This window comes from Chrysemys picta, chromosome 8 (assembly GCF_011386835.1).
Source record: "Chrysemys picta bellii isolate R12L10 chromosome 8, ASM1138683v2, whole genome shotgun sequence".
Lineage (NCBI taxonomy): Eukaryota > Metazoa > Chordata > Testudines > Emydidae > Chrysemys > Chrysemys picta.
The window spans coordinates 46,210,988-46,231,674 of record NC_088798.1 but is presented as its reverse complement, the minus strand read 5'-3'; the positions used below and the strand labels follow the sequence as shown (position 1 = coordinate 46,231,674).

At 42.6% G+C, this 20,687-nt stretch overlaps 1 long non-coding RNA gene across 1 annotated transcript in view; it reads left to right on the top strand.

Moving 5' to 3' along the window:
- The window catches only part of LOC135973050 (uncharacterized), a 75,524-nt gene extending 56,073 nt beyond the window's left edge, over positions 1–19,451 (top strand). The window contains exons 2-3 of the long non-coding RNA XR_010589756.1: positions 15,020–15,134; positions 17,672–19,451. This is a non-coding gene — a long non-coding RNA (uncharacterized LOC135973050). The remainder of the gene's footprint in view (positions 1–15,019; positions 15,135–17,671) is intronic.
- The last annotated feature ends 1,236 nt before the right edge of the window (positions 19,452–20,687 follow it).

Sequence of the window (20,687 nt, the reverse complement as noted above, 5' to 3'; positions counted from 1 at the left end):
ATTTTGTGTGTGTGTGTGTGTGTGTGTGTGTGTGTGTGTGTGTGTGTGTACGCACATTTTTCACCCTAAATTTAATGGGCCAGCTCCCACATCAGCATACCTCAGTTGAAGTCCATGGTCCTATGCCCATTTCCACCAGCTGAGGACCTAATCCCATGTTTCTTATTGGTTTAAAATGCTATAGTATTGTTCACAGGAATATTTGCTCTGTGACCCAGAGAAATACAGAATACATGGCAAGTGCTGCTGCACCTTTGGTGAACATGTAAGTATGTGTTCTCATTGGGGCATTTTAGTGTTCAATTTAACCATGGTTTTCGAAATAGAACTATATTTGATTGTAAGTGACACTTCATGTTTTCATTTCTGTTTATTTTGGTGGCAGAGTAGGGAGGCCTGGGGCAAATTATCTCTCAGGCCTGGTCTACACTAGGAGGTTATGTCGAATTTAGCAGCGTTAAATCGAATTAACTCTGCACCCGTCCACACAACAAAGCTATTTAGTTCGACATAGAGGTCTCTTAAATTCAACTTCTGTATTCCTCCCCAACGAGGGGAGTAGCGCTAAATTCGACATGGCCATGTCGAATTAGGGTAGGTGTGGATGGAAATCGATGGTAATAGCTCCAGGAGCTATCCCACAGTGCACCACTCTGACGCTTTGGACAGCAGTCCGAGCTCGGATGCTCTGACCAGCCACACAGGAAAAGCCCCAGGAAAATTTGAATTCCTTTTCCTGTCTGGGCAGTTTGAATCTCATTTCCTGTTTGGACATCGTGGCGAGCTCAGCAGCACTGGCAATGATGCAGAGCTCTCCAGCAGAGATGGCCATGCAATCTCAGAATAGAAAGAGAGCCCCAGCATGGACTGATTGGGAAGTCTTGGATCTGATCGCTGTGTGGGGCGATGAGTCCGTGTTTTCGGAGCTGCGATCGAAAAGACGGAATGCAAAGATCTACGAGAAGATCTCCAAAGCCATGACAGAGAGAGGATACAGCCGGGATGCAACGCAGTGCCGCGTGAAAATCAAGGAGCTGAGACAAGGGTACCAGAAGACCAAAGAGACAAACGGACGCTCCGGATCCCAGCCCCAGACGTGCCGTTTCTATGAGGCACTGCATTCCATCCTAGGTGCGGCCGCCACCACTGACCGTGGACTCTGAGGATGGGATATTGTCGACGCCCGCTTCCTCGGAGATGGTAGTGGACGGGGAAGATGAGGAAGGAGATGAGGAGGACGAGGCAGTCGACAGCGCTTACAACGCTGATTTCCCAGACAGCCAGGATCTCTTCATCACCCTCACAGAGATCCCCTACCAACTGTCCCCAGGCGTTAACCCGGACCCAAAATCAGGGGAAGGATCAGCCGGTAAGTGTTTTAAACATGTAAACATTTATTTAGAACAGAACATTAATATTAACTGTGGGTTTTTCATGATTAGATTGTCCTAGGCACTTAAAGTTTTAGTCTTTGGCAGTGCAACTGCTGCAAAAAAAATCTAACAATGTCCGGTATATCTTGATTGGTTTGCCCCAGGCGCTCTACTGTTTAGTCCTTGCCAGTGCAGCTACGGTAAAATTCGGTCTATATGTCCGGGGATAGAGCAGAAATCCTCATGGGACATCTCCATGAAGCTCTCCTGGAGGTAATTGGAAAGCCTTTGCATGAGGTTCCTTGGGAGAGCGGCCTTGTTGTGTCCTCCGTAGTATGAAACATTTCCGCGCCAGGCTATCATCAAGTACTCTGGAATCATTGCCTTGCTCAGAATGGCGGCATACGGCCCTGGTCTCTGCAGGCTTTCACGAAGCATGCGTTCTTTGTTGCTGTCTGAAATCCGCATCAGAGTGATGTCGCTCATGGTGACCTGCTTTGAATTAGGGGAATGTTAGTATTGGGACTGATGGCCTGTTCCTTTACAGAACTGTAACCGGCGGTTTACAGCCATGCGGTGGAGGCAGGAGAGGGGCAGCATAGAGGGATCTTTCCCGGGGACAGCCGCGAGGGGGTGGGACAGGGGCAGAGTTCATGCTTGCCAGATTGCTGGCAGCAGGAACTGGCCAACACTAGGAGCATTGCTTTGACCGTGAAAGTAGGGCAGTGCTATTATTAAAGTTTTAAGGTGCCACAAGTCTACGGCTTACCATGTCAGCCTGCTACACAAATTCCGCTGTGCTGTTCCGATTCTGTGATCTGCACTGCAAGACCCCAGGGACTGAATGCGAAGGCCGAAAATTCGACCTTGTCCTGAGTGCGAATGTGATAGGTGCTGTGAATGGTCTTGTTCACAGAGAGAGACTATTTTCTTTGTTCACCCAAAAATTTATCTTTCTGAGGAATTCACTCCCTTTTTCCCATCCCACAGTTGTGACTGTCTCCCGACCTACCCGGTCATCAGACTCCCAGAGGCTGGCGCAGATTAGGCATAGAAAGAAAAGGACACGGGACGACATGTTCTCAGAACTTATGGGCTGCTCCCAAGCCGAGGCAACCCTGCAGACTCAGTGGAGGGAGAACATGTCCCAATACCAGCGAGCACACAGCGAACGGGAGGAGAGGTGGTGGCAGAAAGACCAGCAGGCGACTCAAACGCTGCTTGGACTAATGAGGGAGCAAACGGACATGCTCCAGCACCTTGTGGATGTTCTGCAGGACCGGAGGCAGGAGGACAGAGCCCCGCTGCAGTCTATCTGTAACCACCGTCCCCCCGCCACAAAGTCCCATACTCCCCTCACCCAAAGTACCAAGAAGTTGGGGCTGCAGAGTCCGTGAAAACTGTCACTCTACCCCTGCAGACTGCTCAAGTGGCAGAAGGCTGTCATTCCCCAAAATTTGAGAAGTCCTTTCCTTCCCGCCTCACCCAAGCCCCCATCCCAGTTTCATCCTCTGTCTAGTTGCTAATAAAAATACGTTTCTGTTAATTACTGTTTCCATCATGTTTAACAGACCAGAGTTCCTGAAAACACGAGCGTCATGAACCTTGCCCAGCCATCCAACGTTGATGTTGGTAAAACGTCCCCTATGGTCCACCAGTGCTTGCAGCACCATTGAAAAGTAGCCCTTTCAGTTAATGTACTGGCTGGCCTGGTGGTCCGGTCCCAGGATAGGGATGTGAGTTCCATCTATAGCCCCACCGCAGTTTGGGAATCCCATCGCTGCGAAGCCATCTATGATGACCTCCACGTTTCCTGGGGTCACTACCTTTGACAGCAGTACATCAACGATTGCGTTGGCTACTTGCATCACAACAACCCCCACGGTAGATTTGCCCATGCCAAAGTGGTTCGCGACTGACTGGTAGCTGTCTGGCGTTGCAAGCTTCCAGAGGGCTATGGCCACTCGCTTCTGGACAGTCAGGGCTGCTCGCATCTGGGTGTCCTTGCGCTTCAGGGCAGGGGACAGCAATTCACAAAGTTCAAGGAAAGTTCCCTTCTGCATGCGAAAGTTTCTCAGCCACTGGGATTCATCCCAGACCTGCAGCACTATGCGGTCCCACCAGTCCGTGCTTGTTTCACGTGCCCAGAATCGCCGTTCCACGGCATCAACATGACCCAGTGCCACAATGTCCACGGCGCAGGGTCCCGTGCTTTGTGACAGGTCTGTGCCACTCTCAGACTTCATGTCCTCATCGCGCTGCCGTAGCCTCTTCGCCCGATTTCTCAGCATCTGCCTCTGGAAAATGTGGCTGATAAGGTGCGAGGTGTTGACAACGGCCATAACTGCAGCGATGGTCGCAGCGGGCTCCATGCTTGCAGTGCTGTGGCGTCAGCGCTGTCACTCAGCAGAAAAGCGCGCGAACTGATTGCCCGCCGGTGCTTTCAGGGAGGGAGGGCGGGAGTGACGGTTGGATGACGACAGTTACCCAAAACCACCCTCGACAATTTTTTTTTTCCCTAGCAGGCATTGGGGGCTCGACCCAGAATTCCAATGGGCAGCGGAGACTGCAGGAACTGTGGGATAGCTGCCCACAGTGCACCACTTCCAATGTCGACGCTTGCCCCGTTAGTGTGGACTCACACAGTCGAATTACTGTCCTTAGTGTGGATACACACGTTCGACTTTGTAATATCGATTCCACATATTCGATTTAAGTGAACTCTAACTACTCTCGTAGTGTAGACATACCCTTAGACTCCAATCCTTGAAATACTGAAGAACACAAGTAATCTTACTTACATTAGTGGTTATCTTGAAATCAGTGGAACCATCCACTGAGTGAATTTATGCATATGAGTAACTGTTTACAAGATTGGGGGAATCCTTGACATTTCAAGGAAAAAACCTTTTACTTCTATGAAACCTCTGAGCTTGTTGAGTTAGAGCTGGAATTGGAAACCAATATGTTCTACCACTTTTACTGCTAGAGGTTAAACCCTGTAGATGGACTTGTGATGGGTTGGATCACAGAAACCCCCTTGGGAGCTGCCACCTGATGTACCAAGACTCCTTCTATTCCTGTTTTCCCTGCCAGCTCAGGACTCCAGCACCCTGTCTTGCTGAACCAGACACTCCCGTCTGCTGCAACACAGACCCAGGGTCTGAATAACTTGCCCCAAAGCTGCAGGTTTACCTGAAAACAACTCTCAGAAGTGTGCTTGTCTTTAGCTCTCAGATGCCCAACTCCCAATGGGGTCTAAACCCAAATGAATCCGTTTTACCCTGTATAAAGCTTTTACAGGGTAAACTCCTAAATTGTTCACCTTCTATAAAACTGACAGAGAGATGCACAGTTGTTTGCTTCCCCCAGATATTAATACATACTCTCTGTATTTAATAAAATCACTTTTTACTTAGTAATTAACGCAAAGTAGGATTTCAGTGGTTCCAAGTATTAACAGAACAAAGTAAGTCACCAAGCAAAATAAAATAAAATGTGCAAATCTATGTCTAATCAAATTGAATACAGATAAGATCCTCACCAGTTCCAGAATGCTCCATTTTACAGGCTAATCTCCTTTTAGCCTGGGTCCAGCAATCACGCACACCCCCTGCGCTTACTGTCCTTTGTTCCAGTTTCCTTCCAGTATTCTGGGGAGTGGAGAGGCTACTCCTTTAGCCAGCTGAAGACAAAATGGAGGGGTCTCCAACAGGTTTAAATACACTTTCTCTTGTGGGTGGAGACCTCACTCCTATGCAAAGTCCAGCTCCAAGGTGGAGTTCTGGAGTCACCTGGGCTAGTCACATGTCCCTGCATGACTCAGTCTTTACAGGCGGAACCCGTTGTCCACATGGTATCTTGCATGTCTCCAGGAAGACTTCTTATGTGGATTGGAGCATTCCGAGAGGCATTGTTCCCCAAGTGCTTCCTGATCAGGTACTTAACCTTGCGAATTCTTTCCTAAAGAAACTGACCAAATGCCTCACAAAGCTTACTTAGAAACTAAGCAAGTATACAGACTATATTCTTAACTTCAAGTAGAAAATTATATACCGTATTTTCCGGCGTATAAGACGACTGGGCGTATAAGACGACCCCCCAACCAACAGGGTGTAAGAGACAAGTTTTGGCGCATACGCAGGGCGCTTCTTTAGCTCTGGGTTTATTCCCAGAATCATTTATTCCCGGCCCTGGCTGCGCGCTCTCATCCATTAAAAGGCAGGATTCCCGCCTCTCTGCTCTCATTTAGCGCAGCGCTTCCCTGGGGCCACCCTGCGGCACTTCCCATAAGACTCCCAGCCCTGTGCTTCCGCAGAGCTGTAACAGTCGGCTCCAAATCAAGCCAGTCCGCCCCTTGGTTACCTACAAGCAGAGCCAGCCGCTCGGGCTGCCCTGCCCAGGACGTGCACCAGAAGAGGCGCGCTGGCTACTTAGGAGCCCTGGAAGCGAGCGGGCTGCGCTGCACAAGCTCTGGCCATGGGCTTGGACTTCAGTAACGTGCCCGGCTAATTCCCCCCCGCCCCGCGCTTCGCCGCAGGGTCGGGGCCGTGCCAGCCTGCACATTACACACAGACTAGAGCAGCCCCCCCCCCCCCCCATGGTGCGGTGTCCGGTGCGATTGGGCACGTGGCAGTGCCCTCCCTCCCCCCACATGTGGGGCTGGTTCGCAGCCCTCTGGGCCCCGCGGGCTGGGGCTGCAGGGGACCCGGCTTGCCTGGCTTCCCGCACAACACGGCGTCCGGCGCACTGGCTCGGCAGCTGATAGGGCTCAGCGCTGTCTCTGGAGCCGGGACTGTGTTCGCTCAGCGTGGTCTTAATCAGCTGAGCCTCGATGGTCCCCGGCTCGCTCACTCTCTCTGTCCGGGAGCCGTCACCCCTTGGGGCAAGATGCCCTCCCGCCCCCCGCTGTTCGCCCCGATCCGCCCCTGGCCTGCTCCCGTGCGGATCGTGGTTCCCTTTCCCCGTAGGGTTCCCTCCGCCCGGGCACTCCGCGGCAGCCGCAGCTGGTTCCCACGCTCCTGTCAGGGCGGGAGGGAGCGGAGGCAGCCGCAGCAGCCCGGGAGACATATGTGGTGCCGCAGATTCAGCTCGGAGGTTTCAGCACCCGGCGTATAAGACGACCCCCGATTTCGGAGAAGATTTTCCTGGGTTAAAATGTCGTCTTATACGCCGGAAAATACGGTACGTTTACAAATAGAATGAATAGATATAGTATACCATAACCTTTATGAAGATATGTTACATGGCACAGACAGCACAAAACATATTCCAGTTATGTCATACATACATTTATAAGCACCCCCCCATAAAGCCTTATGGGGTACACTGTCACAGGACTCAAGGACTATGCACCACTTAATCCCACCAAAATGTTGCCTGATGATATTAATGGGATTTGGATGCCCAAACTGAGTGAAATTAACCAACAACTAAGAATTCTAAGAATTAAATCAAAAAAGAATTTGAAAGTTTTGCCTAACAGAAGAGAAAGCAGATGGTTGTGACTACAGGGCAAATTATCAGAGCACTGAAGTGGGATTTAGTCATACAAGTAAGATATTTGATTTTGTAAGTTTATAATGAATGGTTTTGCTATAAATTTCTGTGATATCTAAAGGGGTTTTGTCTGGATCTAATCCTGAGCCTTTGGGACCTGATTTCTGCAATTCTTATTCAGGTAAATAGTCCCATAATCTCCTGAGTAAGGGCTACAGAACTGTCATAATTTTACAACCAGTGATATCCTCCCCTGATTTACATATGAGGTAAAGTAAAACAAACTGTCTCAATCAGAAATAATCCTGTGTAATTCTGTAATTTAACACTCCAAAAATCAGGTAGATGGACCATTGACTTCAACGGGACTCCATGCTAGCATGTCCTCCTGACTGGACCCCTTTACCGGATCCATATGATATAGATTATATCTGTCTATGCAGTAAGATATATGGGACTCATTCTGATTTCTGTTACACCACTAAAACAAGGATTAAGAATCGACTGCACCGTATTTATGAAATTCCAATGGAATTAGATAACACCTTGGGCCCAGGGTGGTTATCTTTGACCAGTGTTATGCCTAATCATTGGTTCCTTTAATAATAAAAAAAAACTCAACCACATCTCTAGTTTTGATTTGTCACTTGCATTCCACTTTTCAGCAAAGGACTTTTCATACCTTGCTGATTCTCTTGTTCCTAGGGACAGTGAAATGCAAGCATTACAAATTACATTTTCAGTAAAACAATGACTAGGGAAATTAGGTGCTACTTAAACACACACATATATACACACACTCTTATACCTTAGAACTATAACTACAAATGGTGTTTCATTTTATTCTTTCTCCTTTTAATTATTCCTAAGTGAGGAACTCTTCATTCTTTCATTTAAAATACCTCTTATTCTTTCCCTTGTGCTGCTGTTTTGTCAGGGGGAAAGTTGATAAGAACAGTTTCTGAACTAAAATATTGTTGTGCTCCTTCCTTATTTGTTTTATATTTTTCTTCCTGGCTAGAGTTCTGGGTCTCGGTAACATGCAGTTACTGAAACTGCCTAAATGAACACTGCCTCAGTAGAAAGTACAAAATGCATCTGCTGTTGCCACTACTGAAAGGTAATTACATAGCTACATCAAGGAAAATAAGAAGGAAGATGTAAAGAATACTCAAAGACAAATAAGACACAAAGTGCAGTTCTCTTCTGAAAAGTAACCATGGAAATGTCAGCTTCCTATTCAGCACAGCTGGTTCTTGGCATTGATTCTCGTCTCGCTTGCACTAATAAAAGCCAGGAGTAAGTATACTGAAATGGATGGAGTTAGAGATGTGTAAATTGCATATAGCATAGATTCTTTCTATTCCTAGGATAAGCTCTGATTTAACTATCAGACAGGAGGTGCTGTAGCTGAAGCACTGGTAGAGCTTGACCCAAATTCAACTAACAATTGTTAGTTTGCCACCAATGAAAATTATGACTGTTTTAATCTACATTTGGGGTTTCCATCAGTGTAGCTACATTGATTGCTGGTCACCAATAGCTGAATCCAATGTATAAATATGGCCTTAGGTAAGGCCACTTGTGTCTGAGGCACAGAAAAGCTGTGACTGGATCCAAGACTGAATCTTGTCCATCCTAACTCTTGGGGAGGTACAATTTGGAGGAAAATTTCAGTCTGGGGTGGAGATGTGCATTGCATATACACGAAAGACCTGAATATGACTTCTGACGAGCTGTGCCCACAGGTTTTCCGTCCAGCCCTCAAATGTGCATGGAGGATGACATTTTGTAGAACAAATATATCCTCTGCACAGTGTGACCGCTCATGAAAGGTCATACCGTGCATGCCAGTGTAGAATTGCATTCCTTACTAAAAATGTCATGGTGCACCACTGCTCTGGGGTGAAGAGGAAACACTTTTGTAGCAGGATTTTTTATTGAATGGATGCATGAATGAATGAATAGCAGCTATTTGGAACTTAAGGGTTTGGAATTTTAGAATAAGTCTGTAAAAGATGGATTTGTAGATCAAGAGGAGGTAAGGTAGGTAATGGTGCCTAATAAACTGCAGCTACCCTATGGATAAGTGTGTGTGTGTGTGTGTGTGTGTGTGTGTGTGTGTGTGTGTGTGTGTGTGTGTGTGTGTGTTTAAAAAAAGAGGAGGAGGAATATTTGTTTCCAGTTTGTTAGAACTCCTATCTATAGGGCCTTAACTTGTACTACTAAAACATAATGAAACAGTTTTATTCAAACTTGGAACATTTTAGTAATTCTCACTGATACTAAGAAATCAAGGTAAGTCTTGAGATGTATATACCATATATTACTATGTAGGATTCACAGGAAATTCTAATAAGGACGGCCGTACTGGGTCAGACCAAAGGTCCATCTATCCCAGTATCCTGTCTACCGACAGTGACCAATGCCAGGTGCCCCAGAGGGAGTGGACCTAACAGGTAATGATCAAGTGATCTCTCTCCTGCCATCCATCTCCATCCTCTGACAAACAGAGGCTAGGGACACCATTCCTTACCCATCCTGGCTAATAGCCATTAATGGACTTATCTGGATAAATTCATGGTGGTTCTCTTTTAAATGCTATTATAGTCCTAGCCTTCACAACCTCCTCAGGTAAGGAGTTCCACAAATTGACTGTGCACTGCCTGAAGAAGAACTTCCTTGTATTTGTTTTAAACCTGCTGCTTATTAATTTCATTTGGTGACCCCTAGTTCTTGTATTATGGGAATAAGTAAATAACTTTTTCCTTATCCTCCTTCTCCACATCACTCATGATTTTATATACCTCTATCATATCCCCCCTTAGTCTCCTCTTTTCCAAGCTGAAGAGTCCTAGCTTCTTTAATCTCTCCTCATATGGGACCCATTCCAAACCCCTAATCATTCTAGTTGCCCTTTTCTGAACCTTTTCTAGTGCCAGTATATCTTTTTTTACTGTATGCAGTATTTGAGATGTGGGCGTACCATCAATTTATATAAGGCCAATAATATATTCTCCGTCTTATTCTCTATCCCCTTTTTAATGATTCCTAACATCCTGTTTGCTTTTTTTGACCGCCTCTGCACACTGCGTGGACATCTTCAGAGAACTATCCACGATGACTCAAAGATCTTTTTCCTGACTTGTTGTAGCTAAATTAGCCCCCATCATATTGTATGTATAGTTAGGGTTATTTTTTCCAATGTGCATTACTTTACATTTATCCACATTAAATTTCATTTACCATTTTATTGCCCAATCACTTAGTTTTATGAGATCTTTTTGAAGTTCGTCAGTCTGCTTTGGTCTTAACTATCTTGAGCAGTTTAGTATCATCTGCAAACTTTGCCACCTCACTGTTTACCCCTTTCTCCAGATCATTTATGAATAAGTTGAATAGGATTGGTCCGAGGACTGACCCTGGAGGAACACCACTAGTTACCCCTCTCCATTCTGAGAATTTACCATTAATTCCTACCCTTTGTTCCCTGTCTTTTTTAACCAGTTCTCAATCCATGAAAGGATCTTCCCTTTTATCCCATGACAGCTTAATCTATGTAAAAGCCTTTGGTGAGGACCTTGTCAAAGACTTTCTGGAAATCTAAGTACACTATGTCCACTGGATGCCCCTTGTCCACATGTTTGTTTGACTCCTTCAAAGAATTCTAACAGCTTAGAAAGACACAATTTCCCTTTACAGAAACCATGTTTACTATTGCTCAACAGTTTGTTTTTCTATGTGTGACAATTTTATTCTTAACTATTGTTTTGACTAATTTGCCCGGTACCGACGTTAGACTTACCGGTCTGTAATTGCCAGGATCACCTCTAGAGCCTTTTTAAAATATTGGTGTTATATTAGCTAACTTCCAGTCATTGGGTACAGAAGCCGATTTAAAGGACAGGTTACAAACCTTAGTTAATAGTTCCACAACTTCACATTTGAGTGCTTTCAGAACTCTTGGGTGAATGCCATCTGGTCCTGGTGACTTGTTAATGTTAAGTTTATCAATTAATTCCAAAACCTCCTCTAGTGAATCTTCAATCTGTGACAGTTCCTCAGATTTGTCACCTACAAAAGCTGGATCAGGTTTGGGAATCTCTCTAATGTCCTCAGCTGTGAAGACTGAAGCAAAGAATCCATTTAGTTTCTCCGCAATGACTTTATCGTCTTTAAGAGCTCCTTTTGTATCTCGATCATCAAGGGGCCCCACTGGTTGTTTAGCAGGCTTCCTGCTTCTGATGTAGTTAAACATTTTATTACCTCTGGAGTTTTTGGCTAGCCGTTCTTCAAACTCCTCTTTGGCTTTTCTTATTACATTCTTGCACTTAATTTGGCAGTGTTTATGTTCCTTTCTATTTGCCTCACTACGATTTGACTTCCACTTTTTAAAGGAAGTCTTTTTAATCTCACTGCTTCTTTTACATGGTTAAGCCAAGCCACAGTGGCTCTTTTTAGTTTTTACTGTGTTTCTTAATTTGGGATATACATTGAAGTTGGGCCTCTATTATGGTGTCTTTAAAAAGCGCCCATGCAGCTTGCAGGGATTTCACTTTAGCACTGTACCTTTTAACTTCTGTTTAACTAACCCCCTCATTTTTGCATAGTTCCCCCTTTTGAAATTAAATGCCACAGTGTTGGGCTGTTGAGATGTTCTTCCCACCACAGGGATGTTGAATGCTATTGTATTATGGTCACTATTTCCAAGTGGTCCTGTTATTATCTGAATTGTCAATTAATGCTTGATTCAATTCAATGGATAACAACTTCAAGGGACTCCACATAAACTTAGCTGCTCATATAGCTCTAACTATAAGGTTTGCATAGTTGATGATGATGATCATCACTCAGTGGGTTCATGGATCCTGTAAAACCATCTTGATATCTTTTGATAAAATTATGATTTTTGTTGATAAAAGTAATAATGTTGACTTAACATACTTAGACTTCTGTAAGGTGTTTGAATTGGTAGAACTAGAATATAAAATTAACATGTCACACATTATATAGACTTAAAACTGGCTGATAGGTCTCAAAATGCAATTGTGAATTGGGAATTGCCTTTGGGAGAATGTGTTCTCAGTCGGGTCCCTCATGGATCGGTTCTTGGCCCTACGCTAGTGAACATTTTTATCAATGACCTGGAAGAAAATATAAAATAATCACAGGTGACCCCAAAATTGGGGAGTGGTAAATAATGAAGAGGACAGGTCACTGAGAGCAATCTGGATCACTTGGCACAAGCAAACAATGTGCATTTTTAATATGGCTAAATGTAAATGTTTACATCTAGGAACAAAGGATGTAGGCTTTACTTACAGGATGGGGGACTCTATGCAATGACTGTGAAGAAGAGTTGGGGGTCATTTGTGGATAATCAGCTGTACAAGAGCTCCCAATGTGATACTGTGGTCAAAAGAGCTAATGTGATCCTTGGATGCATAAACAGGGAAATCTTAACTAGGAGTAGAAAGATTATTTTACCTCTGTACTTGGGATTTGTGTGATCTCTGCTGGAATACTGTTTCCAGTTCTGGTGTCCACAATTCAAGAAGGACGCAGATAAATTGGAGTGGGTTCAGAGAAGAGCCAAAAGAATGATTAAAGGATTAGAAAATATGCCTTCTGGTGATTGAGCTATGTGAGTCTATCTATTTAGCTTAACAGAGAGAAGGTTAAGGGCTGACTTAATGACAGTCTGTAAGTATCCTCGTGGGGAAAACATATTTAGTAATGGTCTCTTGAATCTCGCTGAGAAAGGTATAACGCAATCCAATATCTGAAAGCTGAAGCTAGACAAATATCACTGGTCATAAAATATAATTTTGACAGTTAGGGTAACCAACTATTGGAACAATTCACCAAGGGTCATGGTGCATTCTTCATCACTGACAATTTTTACATAAAGACTGGATGTTTCTCTAAAAGCTATGATCTAGAAATTATTTTGGGGAAATTCCATTGCTACAAGAGAATTGGATTTGACATGAACCGCAGCGATCTTATGCATTTAACCCCCATAAACCAGAATTGAAGACACCACAGAGTCAGAAAATTTTGCCTTGGCTTAAACAGACAGATCAAAAACAACTGCACAAACTTCAGTGTTACTAACAAGGACAGATTTGGGGCATGGGAAAGCAGCGGGAAGTGTGGAAAACTGACCTTGGTCTGGGTGCCTATGTCTGTAAGTTTCTTTGCTGTTAAATAGAAAAATAAATTATTTGCTGTTGCCAGGGATATTACTAACACATTAGGGGCCATTATAGATTTTCGCCAGACAAAGCACATAACTCATAAAGAGTTCAGTTACAGAGGGTACTTTGGAGAAGTTTAGTTTTTCTATGAACAAGGAGACTGGCATTAAACTCCTCAGTGGCTAGGAAGAAGGCTCGCCACAGGAACCCTGCTGCTGAATCACTTGATACCATCTCAGACTTTGGGTAACTATATCTATCTGGGGTGCTTTTAGACCAGGGTTTTCTCAAACTTCATTGCACTGTGACCCCCTTCTGATGATAAAAATTATTACACAACCCTAGGAGGGGGGACTGAAGACTGAGCCCACCAAAGCCCCACTGCCCTGGATGGGGGGGGGAGCAAAGCCCAAGCCCCACCACTATGGGTGGGGGAGGGGGACACAACACTGAAGCCCAAGTTCTTCATCCCAGGCAGGGGGCATATAACCTGAGCCCCACCGCCCAGGGCTCAAGCCCTTGAGCTTCAGCTTTGGCCCTGGGCGGTGTGGCTTGGGCTTTGGCCCTGGGCCACAGCAGGTCTAAGACAGCCCTGGTGACCCCATTACAGCCCTGGTGACCCTGACCCACAGTTTGTGAACCACTGTTTAGACTATTGCTAGGTTTTGATGTATGCTTTAGACTCAATTTTGGGGTGGTGCTGCATCCCCCATGGATTTATTTCATGACACCACCTGGAAAAGAGGTTAGTTGCCATAGCTTTGGGTTCAGATAACCCCAGATAACACTGTGGCCTATGTTGTACTGGAGGTCTGCCAAGATGATCACAATGGTCCCACTGACCTTGGAATCTATGAATACTTGACTAACCTATAAAAAGTATCTAGAAATACTGTAACCATATGATCTCTGCTGTGTGAAAGAGCACAAAGCACACATGTAGAAGAGGTAAATGACTACCAGTGATTGGGAATTTAAGTCTATGCTATGATCTCTCCCTTCTTCCCAAGCCCTAAATTCACCCCCACATCTTCAACTGCCATGTAAGCTATTGTGCAAAGGGGTAAGCAGTGTCACACGTAGGGTGACCAGACAGCAAATGTGAAAAATCGGGACAGGGGTGGGGGATAATAGGAGCCTATATAAGAAAAAGACCCAAAAATCGGGACTGTCCCTATAAAATCGGGACATCTGGTCACCCTAGTCACACGTTCATTCTCTCTCTCTCATGCTCACTCACAGGAAATGTTTATTGGCTAGTTATGCAGGGGTAAGGGGAAGCATTATGTCCATTAGCAACAATCTCAGTTGTGTCCCTTCTCTGTAACAGGCTGAGTGCCTGAACCTTCAAAGTAACTAGGTGTAACAGGAACTGAAAACCCAATGGGTCCACCAGAAAGGATTGTGGATCAGGGCCCCATATACTACACAATCCATAGTCACTAAAGGTATTGTATATATGAGTGAAAGTGTTTGGCATTTGGCTTTTCCTCTTTAGTTATGTTTTAGCTTCAGAAAGCTGCTCTTGTATTGTATTGTCTATTCAATGCATTTTGGGGAATGGATGCTCTTTATTTTTGTTGTAAATAATAGGAACTAATAGATATTCATATAACCGCTTAAGAGTTTTACTGTTATTCCAGCTGTAGCTTAGTCACTGATTTCAATGAGGGTAGAATTTGGATCCACAGCAGTAAACTTAGTGCATACCACATGCAATAGGTGTTCTTTGATTGGGACCTCTGTATCTGTGGAAAAAAATTTGAATCCCAACTTCTGAAAATAACAGTGGTCAATTGATTAGTTACACTCTTAGGAACAATATAGTCTGCTCTTGATCTACACTGCTTATCTAAGTCAGTAAATATAATGAGTTCTTAGATGAATTAATAAAGTAATCCTGTTAGCTTGAAAATTTGAATTAATCTTTTTTTTTTTAATCTCCAGGCTAATACTTACTGCAGTGGACATGAGAACATTTCCAAGTGCATCCAGGGTGCCTAAATGCCAGAGGTTTCTTATTTGGCAGACAACTTTCTGTATCTTCATATTTATTAATATGGTATGAACTCAAAATATGTATAACAGCAGAAACAGCAACTTCTGAAACCAGATGTATATAGTATCAGAGGGGTAGCCATGTTGGTCTGGATCTGTAAAAGCAGCAAAGAGTCCTGTGGCACAGACGTATTGTAGCATGAGCTTTCGTGGGTGAATACCCACTTCATTGTATGCATCCTCCAATAAGTCTGTTAGTCTATAAGGTGTCACAGGACTCTGCTGCTTTTACAGATTGTATATATGTGTATTCCATAATCATTTTAAAAGGTTGACTAGGGATCCATTTAGGGACTTATGCTTTGAGGGGAAGCAGGCAAGAATAGCGGAAAGTCAATACATTCACTTGTTAGAATATTTGCTAAAAGCAAGGACAAAATGTGAGCTCCCAGATGATCTAAATTAAATGACATTTGGAAGTATATCTCTAGGTAGCTCTCTGCAGTTTCTGCTCAGCTTGTCAACTGCAGGATCTGCAGCTGCATCTGACTATGAAGTTAGTGCATTAGCAACGTTTCCTTTAACTAATACTACCTAACAGGTGGGCAACTGCATTCTGTTCCAGCTATAACTGAGTCTTTCCAAGCATCCTCATGTAGAATGTATGGCAATCATTTAAACTAGATTAAGCAGGAAAAAGCATATTCACAAACATGAGAAATCTAAAACTCCAAATAAAAACATGCAAACTGAGGAGAACATATTTAATTTATATGGACATAAAAATTAGCTGTACTAGACTTTATAAAATTCTTGCTGTGCTGGATCTGGTTTGTCCATAAATGAGATTCTCCCTGCATGAAAAATACAATGCTGCAGGTGGCATTCCTAGAGGTAAAATATGCTGGCATTTTTCCATCTTAAAAGAATCAACTGCTTTTTTTCTAGGGGCAATAATAATAAAAAAATTATCTGGATCCCTTCTCAATTTTTTGAAACTACACTATTACAACAAATATGCTGATTATGATGAACAATAAGGCCTAGCTGTCTACATGTCGTCTAATTATGAGTGCCTGTTTGTTTGGCCAGCTTGATACAGCTAACTGATTCAAGATGGGCATCCAGAATTAGTGGGCACCTTTGATAATGTGAATCTAAAAGGCTTAGAAGGGCATAAGTGTTCAGAATTGTGTAGTGTCTATCACATTCCAAAGTTACATCTTATATGTTCACCACAATGCCACAGCACTTTGGCATGATCCAGCACCAGTATTCACAAATCCCTGTTGAAAACATTAGGGAGGTTCAAATTGTGGAGACAACCTGTAATATAATTTCATACAATGAAACTGCTCTGAATCACCATTTTGATTTTGCTAAGCTCAATGCAGGAATGGAGGTAGAGGTGCAGAGGTAACCTTATGAACTTTCCAGATTCTGGGGTTCATAGGACTGTTCAAATTTATATTTTGCTATAATGGACCTCTATGGGTCTCTGAATGCAGCCCAGAGTAGATGGGAAACGGTGCGTTCCAGACACGATTCTTCCCTTGCAGGCAGCATAGGGCCATTCCACCAGCCCAAGTTCACCAGACAAAATCTCCCTTATACTGGGGGAAAACCCCAAGAGGCCAAATTTGCTGGCTTTTCAGGCCCTGCACAATAGGTTAGGAAAACTGCAGAGCTGGCTGAATGCAGAATGGGGAAGGAGGTAGGCTGCATCTTTTGTACTAATAATGAAACTACACATTGGTGGTCATGTCTCAGAAGGAATTCTTGTTGATTCAGAAAAGAGGAATCTCAATGGAACTTAATGACTTAGCCAGAATCTGTTCTGTGGTCTCCAAATTCAACACGGCCACTTCCTTCCTTGTCTCCAGGTGACTTCAGGTTGTTCAGGGCAGGAACCCTGATCATAATTTTTGGGCTCAATGTTATTGAACAAATGTCGTCTTGAAACTGGATTGAGGCCATCAAGCTCATCTAACAGTGTCCCAAAGTGACATCTAATGCTAATAGCTTAAATTTAACCAGGGTTGAGTTTATATTGGTTATTGGATGGTGAAATATCTCATTGCCAATCCCCCATATTTCAGCTTTGAAAAAAGCAAACAAAGTAGAGAAATTCTTAGTGTTTCCCTAATACATTTTCTCTTTCTGCATCAATCAGACCCATTTGGTGAGGGCAGTCTAACTCATGAATTACCTAAGTGGCTATGCTAGATACCGACAAAGTCAGATTTCCCTATTCACTCCTTCCACAAGGCACATTTTATGAAATGTGTTATACACCTAGGACAATGAAAGTATAAATTTAATACTCCCGTTTGATGTAAGAGAGCATTACCTAGAACTTTTATTACTAAATACACTCAGTTTATCACTGCATGTTTTAAAAACTTGGATCAATGTGAATTTAGGCAAAAAGCTAATATAAAAGTGGAGGAGGGATCTACAAAAGTATTTAAAGTCTCCCATGGTTTTTCCAGTCATTTATATTAAATATATAATCTTTCCTGCATACAGCCTCCATTTTACACATTTGAAATCACTTTTAAAAGCTTATTTTGCATTTACCCTGTCTCTTTATGCTAATAGGGACAGCAATCAAAATTGAAGAAGAGACACTGGAGAATGTGGACAACTTTGAGCATCTTGGAAGTACCATCAGCCAAGATAGTACTAGTTTCAAGGAAGAAATAAGAAGAATTGGGAAGGCAAATGCTGCATTTGGAAGACTCAAAAATATCTGGCCACTCAAAAACATCTCCCTCAAAACAGAACTGAATGTGTACAAAGCAACTGTTATTGCCAGTCAGAAAATGAATGAAGAAGTCAGAAAAATTACTGGACAAGGCACCCTCTCACAAATAATCTACAAAAGAAGATATCAGTGGCTGGGACATGTGCTGAGAGTGGAAAAAGAATGCTTACCAAATACCACCCTTGAATGGAGGCCAGAAAATGCAAGAAGAAAGAGAGGAAGACCATGACTAACATGGAAACGAACAGTTCTGAATGACATCAAGCACCTCAACATGAGATGGGAAGATTTGGAGAGAAGGGCAGTTGACAGGCAAGGATGTCAAATGTGGGTAGCCCAGTGTGCAGCAAAGCACAGGATAGACTGAGGTCTAAGTCGTCTTAAGTCTATGAAAGTTCTGTATACCCTTTTAGATGACAGATATTACTATCTAGTTAAGATAGTGTCCTGTCAGCTATTTTGTTAAAAATTACTTGCATGCCTAATTTCAGTTTTTATTTAGATTTAAATATTTTATTTATTTGTTTTAGCTTTAAGATATTTTTGTACTCCAACAATAGTTATTTTTTCCTGTAATTCCAAAAATGGCAAACCATTTCCCGTGCGCGCGCAAATACGAAAGGAAAAAATGTGTTGCTTTGGTGGTATCTATACATGGAAAGTTTGAATATTTTTTTTTTTTAAATGATTGTTCAAATGTGTAAGTTTTACATACTCTTCTTAATCATGGATTTGCTTTGGAAAGTGACTATGTAAAAAGGTATCTTGGGCTTCTACATTTAGTGTTTCTTAATGATGATTTGCAGAAAAAATTGACACAGTGTACAAGTAAAAAATGTTTCTTCTAATTGCCAGCCCTGCTGACTCACATGGGATCTGAGAATTAAGGTGGGTTCTTTATTTGTCATGTATCACCAGGAACAATAAAAGATCTCAGGCCAAATTCTGTTCTCTATTACATCTGAACAATCATATTGCTCTGTGACACCTGTGCAACCCCCTTGCTCTTAGTGGGATTTACAGGTTTAATTGATTAAAACTCCAGCTCGCACCCTCTTAGGTGTGTTGGCTCAGAGTCAGTAGATATATCTGAACATCCATGAGATGCAGATGTACCCCATAAAAACATGCCACTCCTCCACAATCACTCATAAGAATGGTCATACAAGGTCGTACCAAAGGTCCATTTACCCCAGTATTCTATATTCTAACAGTGGCCAATGCCAGGTGCTTCAGAGTGGAACCTCATTTTATAAAAAGTAACGTGAATGGTACATTGTAAAAGAAATAGCTATCAAAAGGAAGACCCTGCTTACAATAGTGTAATAACAATAATGGCACAAATGGTAGTGAATAGATACAAATGCCTAGTGTTCCATATAACCAGCATACTTTTTTGATTCTGTAAATCAACCCATTTTTCATCTTTAATAGCATCATCTTTCCAAAGACACTGTTTTTCTTTTCTTTTTTTTCCCCCCCTTTCCTCACTTTTTTCCCTGTTCCCTGTGAGGATTTTGAATAAGTTTTTCCTGTAACAGAATTGTGTATGCACCTGAGTTTCACTTCCATGGAATGCTTGCTAATTTTTATAAATCGTTTTATTTGCTGGAACCTGCCTCTTTCTTTCATCCTATAGCACTTCCTACTGTTCCATAACAAATCACTACTTCTTTTCTACCCACTCATATTTTGATCTTTGCCAAAGGATCTGTACTAAGTCTTCACAGACAAGCATACAAGATTTTGGTCTTTGCAAGAAACACAAGAAAGTAAGGAAGCAGTCCTGCTGATTCCAATCTCTGTATCTTCTGTCACCAAAAGAACAAGAGGAATTTAGACTGATCAGAGGAAAATGCCTGGAGCTCTCCCAATCACTTTCACAAGAATCAAACTGATTAAAATTTTATTAAAAAAAAAAAAGATAGAAAACCAGAAGCTCAACCATAAAACATTAAGGGGCATTAGCAACTTGCTTTTCTTATTGTTCTCATATTAAAAAGCAAACAACTGTGGATTGTTCCACAGCTAGATGGAAAACAGCTTCATTTGGTTCAAATGTTGAAGTTTTGGGATCTGTTTACACTTAAGGCAGAATGAAAATTAAGATAGTTTTTGGTGTGAAAAATTAAAAAACAGAAGAGTGCACCACTCCTGTAGTTAAACTGCCTGGTTCTGACCAGGGACATAACTTGAATTTCTGACATCCTAGGTGGGTTCCCTAACCATTGGGCTATTCTTTCTTTCCTTTTTCACTCCCTCTGCCCTAAAATACCATCCTGGATCTGAGAAACTTTCCCAACTTTTTATGATCAAAATCAATGTTTCCACAAAATATTTGTCTTGATGAAATAACATTTTCTGTTCTGTTCCTTGAACACTTTCTTGCTCCGCTCTAGCCACAAACGCTTTTGAGTAAGTTTGTCATATAAGACTTTGCAGTAGATTTAATCTGCAAAGCTAGAATGGGTTTTACTGTGATTTTTGTCAATAAACAACTCTTTTCATGACCAGATTGATAATGAAACCAATACAGTCCAACAAATTAGTGCGTGAGAGAGAATAACAAGAAAACAGTAGCAAATTTGCTTTATTCAACTAAATTATGTTTGGCTTAAATACAGAAATTGGTTGGTTTGGTTACCTTTGTACAGATAGGTGAAACACATGACATGATTTTATCCTTCTTTAACAGTCTGAAGAATTACATCAGTTTCTACTAAAGCAAAACTCAGATGGGGATTTGGTGAATGGGATAATTTTTCTGTAACTTTTCCTCTCTCTAGACTTCAGAGTTCAAATCTTCTTTAAGGTCACAAGTGAATGAGTCTGTTAGTTTCATTAATGTTT